This window comes from Erpetoichthys calabaricus, chromosome 1 (genome assembly GCF_900747795.2).
Source record: "Erpetoichthys calabaricus chromosome 1, fErpCal1.3, whole genome shotgun sequence".
In the NCBI taxonomy this organism is placed as follows: domain Eukaryota; kingdom Metazoa; phylum Chordata; class Cladistia; order Polypteriformes; family Polypteridae; genus Erpetoichthys; species Erpetoichthys calabaricus.
The window spans coordinates 332,322,205-332,338,256 of record NC_041394.2 but is presented as its reverse complement, the minus strand read 5'-3'; the positions used below and the strand labels follow the sequence as shown (position 1 = coordinate 332,338,256).

The 16,052-nt window shown below is 41.3% G+C and overlaps 1 protein-coding gene across 1 annotated transcript in view; it reads left to right on the top strand.

The window, feature by feature from the left end:
• The window catches only part of LOC114666580 (zona pellucida sperm-binding protein 3-like), a 515,374-nt gene that overhangs the window by 387,927 nt on the left and 111,395 nt on the right, over positions 1–16,052 (top strand). The gene's annotated exons all lie outside the window — the stretch shown is intronic.

Below are 16,052 nucleotides of genomic sequence, written 5' to 3'. Positions count from 1 at the left end.
TCTCGATTTCTGTTGCAACATTCGGATGTTAGGGTCTACAGCATGAAAGCATGGACCTATCCTGCCTTATATTAGTGGTTTGGGCTACAGGTGGTCGTGTAATGGTGTGGGGCACACTTTAAGCCTCTTAGTACCAACTGAGTATCTTTTAAATGCCTCAGCCTACCTGAGTATTGTTGTTGACCATGTCCTCCCCTTTATGACTGCAGTGTACCCATCTTCTGAAGGCAACTTCCAGCAGGATAACATCCCATGTCACAAAGCTCACAGCACCTCGAACTGGTTTCTTGAACATGACAATGAGTTCACTGCACTCAAAAGGCCTCCGCAGTCACCAGATCTCAATCCAAAATAGCACCTATGGGATGTGGTGGGATGGGAGATTCGTATCATGGACGTGCAGACGACAAATCTTCAGTCAATGTGTGATGCTATCATGTCAATATGGACCACAATCCCTGAGGAGTGTTTTCAGCACCTGGCTGAATCTATGCCATGAAGAATTATGCCAGTTCAGAAGACAAAAGGGGGTCCAACCCGGTACTAGTAGGGTGTACCTAATAAAGTGGCTTGTGAGTGTACTTCTGTTATTCATTTAGACCTGCAGTCAGAACCTGTCGGAGGCTCTGCTGGAGTGGGTGTCAATGTCGCTAGTCACATTTACAGATTTAGGTATAGCGACTACAGAAATCTGCTCGTATTTCCTATGGCACTTTGATATCAACTCTCTAAACAGGAGCTCTTTCCACCTTCTTGTGATAGCACGCCATTCAGTTTGATTGTACATTCTAAAGTTCATCTTTTCACAGAAATAACGGGAGATTTTTTTGCAACTTCACATTTACTCTGACTGTATTTTCATGACTGTAAGCGACAGAGACTCCATACTGCCAGAGGCAATGCACCGTTCACTTGTACTACTAGTCCAGGGATGTCTTCAAGAAAAAATGATAATCTGGTCTTTTCCATTGTGGCAGGTTATATTTATAATTAAATTGTTAACAAACATATGTTTAACAGAGTTTTCAACCACTGATGGTTTATCCATCATAACCGCAGGTTTGCTATTGGTTGTGCCACATTGAGAAGACATGGGCATAAATCACCACCCATACTCTGAGCGCCACCTACATGAGTCGTTGGATTTGTTTAGAAACGTCACACTCAGCGAACCATACAATTGCTCCCCTCCCCATTTAAGCCTTATATATTATATCTGGCCCAGCAAGACTCTTCTTCTTCTTTCGGCTGCTCCTGTTAGGGGTTGCCACAGCGGATCATCTTCTTCCATATCTTTCTGTCCTCTGCATCTCATTCTGTTACACCCATCACCTGCATGAGCTCTCTCACCACATCCATAAACCTTCTCTTAGGCCTTCCTCTTGTCCTCTTGCCAGGAAGCTCTATCCTTAGCATCCTTCTCCTAATATACCCAGGATCTCTCCTCTGCACATGTCTAAACCAATGCAATCTCGCCTCTATGACTTTGTCTCCCAACCGTCCAACTTGAGCTGATCCTCTAATGTCCTCATTTCTAATCCTATCCATCCTCATCACACCCAATGCAAATCTTAGCATCTTTAACTCTGCCACCTCCAGCTCTGTCTCCTGTTTTCTGGTCAGTGCCACCGCCTCCAACCCATATAACATAGCTGGTCTCACTACCGTCCTGTAGACCTTCTCTTTCACTCTTGTTGATACCCGTCTGTTACAAATCACTCCTGACACTCTTCTCCACCCACTCCACCCTGCCTGCACTCTCTTCCACAATCCCCATTACTCTGTACTGTTGATCCCAAGTATTTAAACTCATCCACCTTCACCAACTCTACTCCCTGCATCCTCACCATTCCACTGACCTCCCTCTCATTTACACACAGCAAGGCTAAGTGTCTAAACAAATGTCAGTGCAACTATGCAGTGTGTTGTATGAAGTACCCAACAGTCATATTTAAGTAAAAGTAGAGGTACTTTCTGGAAAGTGACTCAAGCAAAAGTAAAATTTGCCAATGAGCAAACTACTTGAGTAGAAGTTCTTGAAATTCATTGTACTTGATTACAAGTAAATGTTAGATTTCTGTATGTTTTATTATACAGTCAGGAAAAAAAAAAGTTCTTTCAAATATAAAATAATCCAGATACCTTCTTTTTGGTTACAAGCCATACTACAATCACTAAAGTATGAGCCAAGTAATTGCAACTTGAAGCGTGAGCATTCATCTTATTATTCATTCAGCCTGAGCAGGCATCTTAATGATTGTATCCAATTTCAGTGGGGTGGACGTAAATAGGACAGGCATACGGGCTTCCTCCCTCTTAGGAAGGAGTTTACTCGGTTCATGAAAACCCCTTTGTAAAATGAATTTTTGCAATGAGAACACATAATTACAATTCAGTTAGATGGAAAACATGTTTAAGCCTTCCCTGGGGCCATCGATTACCCCGATTTTTGTTCAAACACTGAAGTACATAGAAATTGACAGAATCTGCTTTAATAATAGCATTAGTCATCAAAGCACACCCTAATGAAGCATTGCCCCTTATTAAATAATATGTGCTTGACCTAGACTTTTATCATTTCTAGTTTTACATTCAAAACAATGGCCATTTGGTTATTTCTTTGGAGGGGCTTTTCTAACTTGTTCACTATCTGTTTTGGGGCCGTGACGCTAAGGACAATGTGAAAAGAAATGTCAGCAACACATGTGACAAGGTGAGTGAACCACAGCATGTGAACACGCGGGTATACTTTGCTGCTGCCTGAAGATCAAGCCCCACCTCGTTCAGCAGGATGACACATCAGTACTAGCTGTGGAAATAATGGAGACTGAGACTACGTGTAACCAAAATCCTGCCCCGCCCCAAACATCCAGCCCCACCCTGCTCTGCGGGCTAAAGTGAGCTGCACTTGGAATGACTGCATGAATGTTTGAGTATCAGGACTAGCTGCAGGCATGTGAAAATCATCCTAGTTTCTTTGCATACATTACATTTCCTAAAGTGGGGAACAGCCTGAATTTTAGAAAATTGCCTAAACAAAACATATCTGTGTAGCCGTTTTTGTTTTCTGGTTCAATATTGTATTAACAAAGCAGGGATTGGTTCCTGCCTTGTGCCATGTGTTGGCTGGGATTGGCTCCAGCAGACCCCCTTGACCCTGTGTTCGGATTCAGCGGGTTGGAAAATGAATGGATGGATGGACTTTAGGGTCTTTCAAAACTCAACTTTATGTTATTTTGGGAGAATTAAGTGGATAGGACTGGTGAGCTTTGTTGGACTGAATGGCCTGTTCTCATCTAGGCTGTTTGAATGTTCTAAAAAAGTACAGAAATACTCTGATAATATCCAGCAAAGGACTTAACTACGCCTGATGATGTACTCAATGGAGTTTTACCAGTTTACATCTCTGTCAAATAACACTTTACAGTCATCAGGGTCATCAATGTGAGAATATGACATAAATTCAGTACTTGGGAGAAATACTTGTCCTATAAGGACAAGAGACAGAGCTTTGAAGGGAATATGCATAGGAGAATAGAGTGGGTCTACAGTATATCACTTGATTTAAAAACCGAATTTTACTTCACTGGACACTGAAGAGCACAGACATTCACTCAGTGCTGTTATCCAGGCAGACAAATTACCACCTTTGGAATTTTTAATAAAGGAAACAGAAGGCTGAAGAAGAGATAAATCTGTCCAGAAATCTCTGATTTGGGAATAAGAAAATGAACAATTTGCAACTTATAATTATACACAGAGAGCTGAAGATGGTAAGTTCAAGGACACAGTAGGAAAATGGAAGATCTGACTTTCATCCCATTACAAAAGTTCAACAGTCCATCTCTCTTTGGACCTTAGAGGGTAACAGGCACTAATGTTTTTAAGGTTTATGGGGACATCAGAGCTTAGGTCAAAAACCTGGAGTAATGGTCAGAGCCAACAGGGGAAGCAACATACTGCTTCTGTTTCTGACAAAGTTAAATGCTTACAGGAGCACACATGGTAGAGCTACGTGTATATTTTTCTATATTTAGTATTTTGCTTTTGTGCCCCTCTGTGGGCTTCCTGAGGCATTAATCACTAGTAACTCACCCCCTTGTGTCACCTCGTCCAGTATTCGTTTTAGATTTGGTGATGGAAATCTCATGAGTTCTTCAGCCAGCACCTTCCACAAGCTGACCAGCACCACTTTGTTCTTCTTCATCATTTCGCAAATGAAAGACTCCACACTTGCTCTCCCCTCCGACTGTCTTCTTACTTTGACTCTCTGAAAGATAAGGAGTGAGGTGGTCAGTAATGGAGAGTCAGCCTGTCTCAGGCAGGGCCTGGACACAGTTCTCCTGAACTCACTCTTCCTCATCATGTCTGTTGTTCTCCCTTCCTTTGAGAACAATTAAATTCTCTTACCTTTGCCTCTTTCCTGGTGAGGATATGCCTGTTGACCAAGTTCTGAAGGATTCTTGTGATGTCATATTCAATAACATAGGACAGGCAGGGCTTGTAGTACTCTGTGACCTGGAGGATATCTTCAAGACAAAGTCTTTTAATAGCTTCAGAAAACATCTGTGTCGCACCTAAACAGGGAGAGAGAGAGAGAGAAAAAAACAACAGAAATGAAAAGATAAAAGAGCGGAGGATACTCGGAAGTCTCACATCAGCCAGACTTGGACCCATATAGCCATTGTCACACGCGCGTGCTTGGGGAGCAATCTAAGGGCTTAGGCAAGTGTGATTTACTGCCGAGACATGAGGGGGCTCTGCTTAATAACACTCTCTATTCTCCCTCTCCCTCTGCAGAAAGGAAGATTGACTCTTCCCCCATTCTAACATCACTTCTGGGGTCAGACCACCTGGACCCGCCTCTTCCTCCCAGAATTCCTCATAGAGGGGACCGACACCATCTTAAAGACAGAATGCCTTGAGAAACCAATGATCAACCTTTTGTGTAGTACCACGCGTGTTCTTTTACACCTTTTGTATATTTAATATAGAGGGTTTGCCTTCGGGTGCCCCAGACACTTCATATTTTGCGTTGTGTTTCTTTACACCACGTAAACACATCTCAATTCTGACTTCAAATATTCACACAGGAAGCATGAGGCCACCTACAGTATTAAACAAGCTCTCTTGACATTATAACATTTCATGTCTCTGTCTTAGTTATGTGGATGTAAGCCATAGTCCTGAGACCAATGTATTATGGTGCCTTCCTGTATAGCTGACCCCTCACGTTTCCACAGCATGGATTTCAGCAGATCCAGTGTTTTGTTAGCAAGACTGTAGCTCCAGGCCAAAGTTAAGCAGATGGGGATGATGAAATATACAATGAAGTTCAAATAAAATATATAGTTGCGTGAAAGAGGAAGTAGACCCTCTTTCAATTCTAAGGCTTTAAGTATCAGGACTTTAAAAAAATCATCTTGTCATTAGCAGGTCTTAAAACTGGGCAAATGCAACCTCAGATGAACAACAAAGCATGACTTATTACACTGTGTCATCATTTATTTAATAAGAATTAAGCGAAAAGGCAGAAGCAGTGTGTGAAAAATCAAGTCCACCCTTACTGCTTCCATAGGAATTAAGAGGGTAAGTAGCAGTCTGGTGCTGCTCATCAAATGCCCCCTGATTAACTGATCATCAACAAGTGTGACCACCTCAATAAAAGCAGAGGTTTTGGCAGTTTGCTGCCCTGGAGCATTCAGCTGTGTGTTAACACAATGTCAAGGAGCAAAGACATCAGCAATGACTTCAGAGAAGCAATTGTTGGTGCTCATCAGTCTGAGAAGGGTAATAAGGCCATTTCAAAACAATTTGAAGTCCATCATTCTACAGTGTGAAAGATTATTCACAAGTGGAAAACATTCAAGACAGTTGCCAGTCTTAACAGGAGTGGGCGTCCCAGCAAATTCACTGCAAACTCAGACCATGCAGTGCTCAGAGAAACTGCACAAAGTCCAAGAGCTCCATCTCAGAACTCTACAGGCCTCAGTTAGCATGTGAAATATTAAAGTTCATGACTGTACAATTAGACAAAGACTGAACAAGTTTTGGTTGTTTGGAAGGGTTGGCAGGAGAAAGTCTCTCCTCTCTAAAAAGAACATGGCAGCACCAGCTTAGGTTTGCAAAGTTGCATCTGAACAAACCACAAGACTTCTGGAACAATGTCCTTTGGATAGACAAGACCAAAGTAGAGACATCTGCCCATAATGCACAGCAACATCTACAGGTTTGGTGAAAATCAAACCCAGCATAATCGGCACAAACACCTCACACCAACTGTCAAGCACAGTGGTGGAGGGCTGATGATTTGGGCTTGTTTTGTAGCCACAGGACCTGAGCACTTTGCAGTCATTGAGTCGACCATGAACTCCTCTGTATGCCAAATTATTCTGGAGTCACACGTGAGGCCATCTGTCCGACAGCTAAACATTGGCTGAAACTGGGCCATTCAACAGGACAGTGATCTCAAACACACCTTATGTAATTAGTTATTTGTAAAGTTTTCAGTTGATTTTTTTCTGGGATCTCCTCACAGCACTCTGCTCCTGTACTTGATGGATTTAAAAATAAACATAACTGAATTCAATTTAATTAAATAAAGATATCTTTGGATTTTTCACTCACCTGACAGAGCTGGGATATCTTCATCATGCTTTCTTTTCCTTAAGCACATGGAAGCCATGAACAGCAGTCACACTGTCTCTTTTCCAAGGTTCTTTTCACAAAAGCTCTTGCGACCACCAGCAAGCAGAGACTCTGGAAAGGAGCGAGAGACAACATTAAGCTACTGAAGAGAAAATCACAGGAGTCAAGCAGAACGACAGCAGCCGAAAAGAGGTCAGCATGCTCTTACTTACTTTGGTTAATCATTTGCACACTATGGCCCAAAACAAAATGACCTTCCTCTTAAAACTCATAAGCAGTGCATTTTTAAAAGGAACTAAAGCCCAGTATTCAGCACAGATCTCTGATGGTTGGTTAGCATAATACAACTGGATTGAGGCTGTGGGCCACCAGGGGGCATACCACTCCCCAAACCCGACACAGACAGACTGAGACGCAAGTCTCACTAAATAGCACACCTTTAATTTAAGTGGGGAAGCATTTTTCTCTTGCACACCCCATCTTCACAGCATAGTCACAAAGCACCAAATACAACACCATACTTTCTTCCTGTTTCTTTCTCTCAGTCTCCACTCCTCCTGCTGCAAGCTTTGTCCACCACCTCCTGACTCTGGCTCCTCGACTGGTGGTGAAGTGGCTCCTTTTATAGTGTACCCAGATGTGCTCCAGGTGTTTCTTGCCCTTCTTCCAGTTGCACTTCCGAGTGTGGCGTAAGTGGTTCCTCCAGTGACTCAACTGCACCTACAGCACCACCTGGCAGCACCCACGGAGCCCAACAGGGATGCTATAAACTACAACTCCTGACATGCCCTGCATGGATCTGTGGTGCAGTAGCAACCCAGAGGGGATACCCTCTAGTGTCATGGGGTCGACAGCGACTCCAACAAGGTCTTTCGCTCGGTCAGGCATAGCCATCCATCACAAGGACCAAGACATTACTCGAGTTTGAAGTGTAGAAGCAACTGACTTGAAGGACTGTGTCCAGTCTAAAATGCCATGACAGGCTTAAGCTTAGGTACTGAACATGGACACCTGTGTGTATATGGGTGCACTGACAGGACTGGTCATTGTTAGAGAGACAGGCTGGCATCATGCACTGATATAGCACAATGCCACATCACCACACGACGAATTATCTCAGGATGCCAAATTAGGACCTGTTGCTCATGTAGAAGCAATTGACTTGAAGGACTGTGTCCAGTCTGAAATGCCATGTCAGGCTTAAGCTTAGGCACTGAACATGGACACCTGTGTGTATGTGGGTGCACTGACAGGACTGGCCATTGTTAGAGAGAGAGGCTGGCATCATGCACTGATATAGCACAATGCCACATCACCATACGACGAATCACCTCAGGATGCCAAATTAGGACCTGATCACAGCCGAGCAACGGGTGACACCTCGGCACCACACTAGTTTGAATGGAGTGGAACAGTGTGAAGTTTTTTTTTATGGTGGCTGGAGTAACATTCTTAAATATTCCTAATTTTGTGGTTCTCATCATAGTGTCAATGCACATCTGGACCTGTCCAGTACCAGTCCCATAAGACCAATCCAGACTAAAATGTTTAAAACCCTTTCCACCATGCTGCCCAATCTGATGTCAGCTTTTGCTTTGCTGCTGTGCTGCAAAACTTCAGTCACCTTATTCTTCCCATAACTTGCCCTATAGATGTAGAAAGGAAAAGGTGCATCCCTGCCACCCAAATTTTATACTACACCTGACTCTAAATTGCCCAATCCTCTGCCAAAATGCCCAGTTCCCCATTCTGCCAAAACCCACACCATAATGTCTGCACCCACATCACGGTAATCTTCCAATAACGTGGACTACCATCTGTCCTATAACAGCATAAATCCAATCCAAATCGTATTCCGCCTCTGCTAATAGAATGCCCAGTCTTTGGCTATTTCCAGTATATTCCATAAATCCACATCATACAATCACTAGTCCTCTGATTTCTCTCAAGTCTTGCATCCCAGATTATCATTTGGTACACCCACAGAGTCATTACAATTTCTGCCAGTCTACCCAATCTTGTTCAGGTTTGCCAGTCTCACCTCACCTGGGCAGAAATTCACACTGTAAGTTCCACTGATCCCCACATCCTAAAACATCAAAACCCTGTCTTGTACTACACCCACAGGAGAAGTCCAAGCTAAATATTATTCTGCCTTTATGGTCAGGATGGGTAGATTTCCTCGAGCATAAATTTTTCCCTGCATTCCTTCAGGCCTGAAAATTTCTCAGTTACTTTCTAATTAAATTGAGTCACTTCACTAATACGGCCAAAATTAGCTGCATACTTGTGTCTAGATCAGTGTTTCCCAACCTTTTGTCTTTGGTGGCACACTGTTTGTAACCAAAATCATCCCAAGGCACTCCACTATTCTACTAACCACGAACACATTCTATCTGATAAAAGTGTTCAACTGTCAGGAGGGGTTGGAAGTAAAAAGAGATCAGCATTCACAGACATGACCACATGAGAGGTTAGGCATCAAACTAAAAGAACTGGGAGTTCAGGGTGATGTTTTTAGATGGGTGCAGAATTGGCTCAGACACAGGAAGCAGAGGGTGATGGTGAGAGGAACCTCCTCAGAACTGGCCGATGTTAAGAGTGGTGTTCCACAGGGGTCAGTGCTAGGGCCGCTGCTATTTTTAATATATATAAATGATTTAGATAGGAATATAAGTAACAAGCTGGTTAAGTTTGCAGATGATACCAAGATAGGTGGATTAGCAGATAATTTGGAATCCGTTATATCAGCTCCGTTATATCTGCTCCTCCGAAACATTGAATATGGCACTATTAAATATTAGAGCTTTAACTAACAAGACGTTTTTTATCAACGATCTTATTAGTGATAAAAAAATAGATTTTATTGCAATAAGTGTAATGTGGCTTAGCTCAGATGGCGCAGCTGTTTTAATCGAATCTGCGCCTCCGGATTACAGTTTTACTCGTGCTGATCGCCAAGGAAAGAGAGGTGGAGGGCTAGCAAACATTTACTCAAGCAGGTTAAAATGTAAAAATATCAGTTTTGGTAAATTCAAGTCTTTTGAGTATCTCGCCATTATTATTCAGGGAGATTCTCACGTTCTAGTATTATCCGTGTATAGACCTCCAAAATTCAACGCGTCTTTCTTTGAGGAATTCTCTGACTTGATGTCAATCTTAATTACAAACTATGACACACTCTTAATAGTCGGCGACTTTAATTTTCATATAGATAATCAATGTGACCAGAAAGTAAAAGAATTTATGAACCTCCTGGACTCTTTTGATTTGAGACAGCTCGTTAATCAGCCTACACATAAAGCAGGTCATACGTTAGACTTAGTAATTACTAAAGGACTAAAAGTTGATATAAAGCAGGTCATTGATATTGGTCTATCAGACCATTTTCTTCTACTCTTTAATATAGAAATAATGATAGAAAACACTCATGAGAAGCATACTGTTAAAAAACGCTTCTTTGACTCATCAGCAGCTTTAAAACTTTCAAACATTCTAACCAATCAGTCCGTTTGTAGTGCCAACTATAATAGCGAGGAGAATGTAAATAGTAAGGTGGAAAGATTTAATACTAAAGTGAGGGCTGCTGTTGACTTAGTTGCACCTGAAAAGACAGTTAAAAAATCTTCTAGCATTGTTATACCATGGAAGACCCAAACAGTGTCTGATTTAAAGAGAACATGCCGTACAGCTGAGCGTAAATGGAGGAAAACTAAACTAACTATTGACTATGAAATATTAAAAGTTAAAATAACAGAATACAATAACACAGTCCGTCTTGAGAGGCGCTGCTATTTCTCTAAGATTATAAATAACAATGCTAGTAATCCCAGAGTCTTATTTTCGACAATTGATTATCTGTTAAACCCAGGTAACTCAAAGGAATGCCTCCTAAGTACTTCCAGTAAAACCTGTGAGGCTATCGCTGTATTTTTCAATCAAAAAATTAATGATATTAGAAATAACATAGTATATCTCCCCAACACTAAGGATCCTCCTAAACCCCAGTACCCCATAATAACCAAATTAAAGTCTTTCACTAGGATAGATTTACCTGATTTACATAAAATAATTTCTCAAATGAAACCCTCCACCTGTGCCCTTGACCCAATACCAACAAATTTTTTCAAAGAAGTATCGGGCGTGCTTATTGATAATGTTCTTGACATAGTAAATTCGTCATTAGATACAGGGGTTTTCCCAGACTGTCTTAAGACTGCGGTAGTTAAACCCCTACTTAAGAAAAATAATCTCGATCCCTCTGCTCTTGAAAATTATAGACCCATCTCTAACCTGCCTTTCTTAAGTAAAATTCTAGAGAAGGCAGTCATTATACAGTTAAATGAGCACCTCAATAAACATGCTATTCTTGATAAATTTCAGTCAGGTTTTAGAACAAATCACAGCACAGAAACTGCACTCGTTAAAGTAGTAAATGACTTGCGGGTAAATGCAGACAGAGGCCATTTATCTGTTCTCATCCTCTTAGATCTGAGTGCTTCATTTGACACCATTGATCATAATATTCTTAAGAATCGCCTTAGTCAATGGGTGGGCCTCTCTGGCAGTGTCTTAAATTCGTTTGAATCCTACCTGGCAGGGAGAAAATTCTTTGTTAGTTGTGGTAATTATAACTCAAAGACATGATATTCTATATGGTGTTCCACAAGGCTCTATCCTGGGTCCACTGCTCTTCTCAATCTACATGCTTCCATTAGGTCAGATTATCTCAGGGCACAACGTGAGCTACCACAGCTATGCTGATGACACACAGCTGTATTTATCAATAGCACCTGATGACCCCAAATCTCTTGATTCGCTAACACAATGTCTAACTTGTATCTCAGAATGGATGAATAGTAACTTTCTCAAATTAAATAAAGAAAAAAACGAAATCTTAGTGATTGGCAATAATGGATACAATGAGGCTATTAGAAATAAACTGGATGCATTAGGATTAAAAGTCAAATCGGAGGTAAAAAGCTTAGAGGTAACCGTTGATTGTAATCTGAAATTTAAATCGCATATTAATCAGATCACTAGGACAGCATTTTTTCACCTAAGAAACATAGCAAAAGTTAGACCTCTTATATCATCGAAAGATGCAGAGAAATTAGTTCATGCGTTTGTTTTCAGTCGGCTAGATTACTGTAACGCACTCCTCTCCGGACTACCCAAAAAAGACATCAATCGTTTGCAATTAGTGCAGAATGCAGCTGCTAGAATCCTTAATAGGAAAAGAAAATCCGAACACATTTCTCTAGTTTTGATGTCACTACACTGGTTACCTGTGTCATTCAGAATTGACTTTAAAATTCTGCTTATGGTTTATAAAGCTTTAAATAATCTCGCCCCGGCTTATATATCGGAATGTCTGACATCTTATATTCCAAATCGTAACCTCAGATCCTCAACTGAGTGTCTCCTTAGAATTCCAAGAGCAAACCTTAAAAGAAGTGGTGAGGCGGCCTTCTGCTGTTATGCACCTAAAATCTGGAATAGCCTGCCAGTAGGAATTCGCCAGGCTAATACAGTGGCGCACTTTAAAAAACTACTGAAAACACATTATTTTAACATGGCCTTCTCATAACTTCACTGAAATTTAATCCTGATACTCTGTATATCCAATTCATTATAATAACTATTCATTCAAAATCTGTACTAACCCCTACTCTCTCTTCTGTTTCCTTTCCCGGTGTCCTGTTGGTGGTGGCGTGCGCCACCACCATCTACCCAAAGCACCATGATGTTCCAACAATGATGGATGGATTAAAAGCCAGAAGTCTGTATGACCATCAGCATCAAGCGACTCCGTGAAAATCCCAAACTACAAAGAGGACTTTTTCATTTATGTTAGGTAGAATGCCCAAAGGGGACTGGGCGGCCTCGTGGCCTGGAACCCCTACAGATTTTATTTTTTTCTCCAGCCTTCTGGAGTTTTTTTTTTGTTTTTTCTGTCCACCCTGGCCATCGGACCTTACTCCTTTCTATGTTAATTAATGTTGTCTTATTTTAATTTCTTATTTTGTCTTTTATTTTTCTTCTCTTCATTATGTAAAGCACTTTGAGCTACTTTTTGTATGAAAATGTGCTATATAAATAAATGTTGTTGTTGTTGTTGTTATTACAGAAGGACTTGGCTTGGGCAGATTTGTGGCAGATGAAATTTAATGTCAGTAAATGTAAAGTATTACACATAAGAAGGAAAAATGTTAGGTTTGAATACACAATGGGCGTTTGGAAAATCAAGAGTACACCTTATGAGAAGGATTTAGGAGTCATGGTGGACTCTAAGCTATCGACTTCCCGACAGTGTTCAGAAGCCATTAAGAAGGCTAACAGAATGTCATGTTATATAGCGCCTTGATGTGAGGAGTACAAGTCACAGGAGGTTCTGCTCAACCTTTATAACACACTGGTGAGGCCTCATCTTGAGTCCTGGGTGCAGATTTGGTCTTCAGGCTACAAAAAGGACATAGCAGCACTAGAAAAGGTCCAGAGAAGAGCAACTAGGCTGATTCTAGGGCTACAGGGGATGAGTTATGAAGAAAGATTAAAAGAGCTGAGCCTTTACAGTTTAAACAAAAGAAGATTAAGAGGTGACATGATTGAAGTGTTTAAAATTATGAAGGGAATTAGTCCAGTGGATCGAGACTGTTATTTTAAAATGAGTTCATTAAGAACACGGGGACACAGTTGGAAACTTGTTAAGGGTAAATTTCGCACAAACATTAGGAAGTTTTTCTTTACACAAAGAATGATAGACACTTGGAATATGCTACCAAGTAGTGTGGTAGACAGTAAGACGATGGGGACTTTCAAAACTCGACTTGATGTTTTTTTGGAAGAAATAAGTGCATAGGACTGGCGAGCTTTGTTGGGCTGAATGGCCTGTTCTCGTCTAGAGTGTTCTTATGTTCTAAAGTCACTATCACTCATCTGTAGTTACATTAATGATGGGTGTGCGGGTGTGACATGTGAACAATTGACGTGAATTTTAAATAGTGTGTTGACAATTGTCCAATCACATTAGATTATGAAAACCTAAAACAATAATAATTCGCTGAAAATAAATGTGGGTGTGTTCGTGGCAGAGACCTGCGTCCCTGGAAAAATCTGAAGCAACCAATTAAAACGCAGCCTCAGGTCACCTGCTTACCGAAAGGTCACAGACTTACATGGACTCTCATTTGGCTGGCATCCTTCACACAGAATTGAAACAAATACAAGTTGGGACCAATTTTAAATGGACGTTGACATGTGCTGACATCAGACACGTACAAATAAACATTTATTTCATGATTATTTTGCATTACCTCATTAATTTAAGTAAAGTTTTTTGCAGCACCCTGTATTACAAACCACGACTAATAGGCACTAGTATTAAATTATACTAGCTGACTACCCGGCGTTGCCCGGTCTTTTTCTTATCAAAACAAATTAAACACTTAACTCTTTGAAGGCTGACTATATTTTTACAAAAAACGCAGTTTTCTGAAAAGCACCCAAAGCAAGGGTCTCACACATAAATCAACATAAAATATTAGTTGCAGGGTGCTATAGCCACCAGTTCAAAGTCTTGTGGCACAAGCTGCTCACGGGCAACATGTCGGCTGGCAGGCTGGCAGCCTGGCTGTCTTTGCATGATGGGGGATGAGGATGGCAGCAGCAGTCGCGGTGGCAATGCTACGCAATCTGGTTTGTGTCTCATGTCATTATGAGTGGCGGTCTTCGTCAACACAAATGTGTTCTGCACCACGATTAGCTAGAGATTGATCAACTGAAGCTGGTACCTCGCTTTTGTTTTCGATCTCCAGATCACTTGCATCAAAATCGGTGTCTGACAAGTCAGAGTCCAATTCAATGATAATGTACAATTTTGTTTTGTGTATTTTGTTTTGTGCATTCGATTCGATCTCTCGCCAGATGTCGATGCCATTCCTGTCATTGTTTGCACTTCACTACTCCTGCAAGCTCAGGGAATCTCAGTCAAACCGACAAAGCGAACTTTCCTTCTAGCAAAGACAGTCGAACTAAATCATTATGGCGAGTTTTGTCACCGTTTGCAGCTGCTTACTGCTCTCAACTGCTCCCTGTTGACAAAAGTCGACATCCGCCCTGAAAGAGTTAATTGAAATAGCGAAGTATAAAAATAGCTAAAGTAAAGTAATAACGAACTAAACACTTTATCAAACACTTACCTTATGAAAATAGACAAACAGAAACAAAAATGTTACTAAACTCACAAGTCGCAACCGAAATGCACACTATCACATTCACTGATAAACTGAAAAAGTCACCGAGGTTTGTTCATGGCCGATTTCCATTTGTTCATTCATCAATCCATTTCAACGACTCAGCCCCCCACCCTACCCAGAATGGGGTAGGTTAGGGTTGAGTTGACCCTACAGTATTTTTAGTTGACCAATGAGAAACATGTGTACCCAAGTTTCATCAAAATTGCTCCAGCCGTTTGGAAGTGATGCTGGAACATACATAGATATACACACATACATTGACATATATATATATATATATATATATATATATATATATATATATATATATATATATATTATACTAGCCATCCCCCACAGCTTCACCCGTGTATTAGTTTAACAGGAGAGTGAGGAAGGCCCCGTCCTGCCCAGCTCTCTACTCCTGACATCACTCTTCCCCCTCCCCTTGGCTCACAGCCTCTGTCTCGGATTAGTGCAAATATATCACTCCTGCAAGCGAACTATGATTCTTAGTGCATTGATAGAAGTCGCAAAATCAACCAGAATGTTCAAGCATATTATAGAAAAAAAAAATTAAATGGGCGGAGATAAGGTTATGTCCCAAGGTAGACGCGTGAGAGAAGATGGCCCCACAGCCCGATGAGTCTCTCTCGGATTTGCACTAATAAATCGGTACCGCAAGCGAACTATGATACGTAGAGCAATCAGAGGAGTCGCAAAATCAACTGGAATGTTCAAGCAAATTATAGAAAAAACCCGATCTAAGTTGATTAAGTAGCTCTCTCGTGATAAGCGGACAGGTCAAGTCCCTAGTCCTCATGGTTCGTGAGATTTCGTGATGAGTGAGTCAATGGTATTTGGCTTTTATATATATATATATAATAATTTCGCTCGCCCACCTCCTCCCCTCCGGGGCGTGCTACGTGCCAGCCACTTCGCATCTCTGCTGCTGACGTTATGAAGAGGGGTGGCTGAACGCACAATAAGGAGATGCAGTCAGATCAGCTGCCGGCTTGCTGCTGCCGCTGCCAAGCTGTGACTTCTCCTTGTCGCGCTGCGCGTTGAACATTTAAAAGCCTGTACACTACCTTGTCCCACGGGACGTTAAAATGTCTCAGAGAAAAAATGCATCGTCTCCTTCCAAGATTTATTTTATAATATATA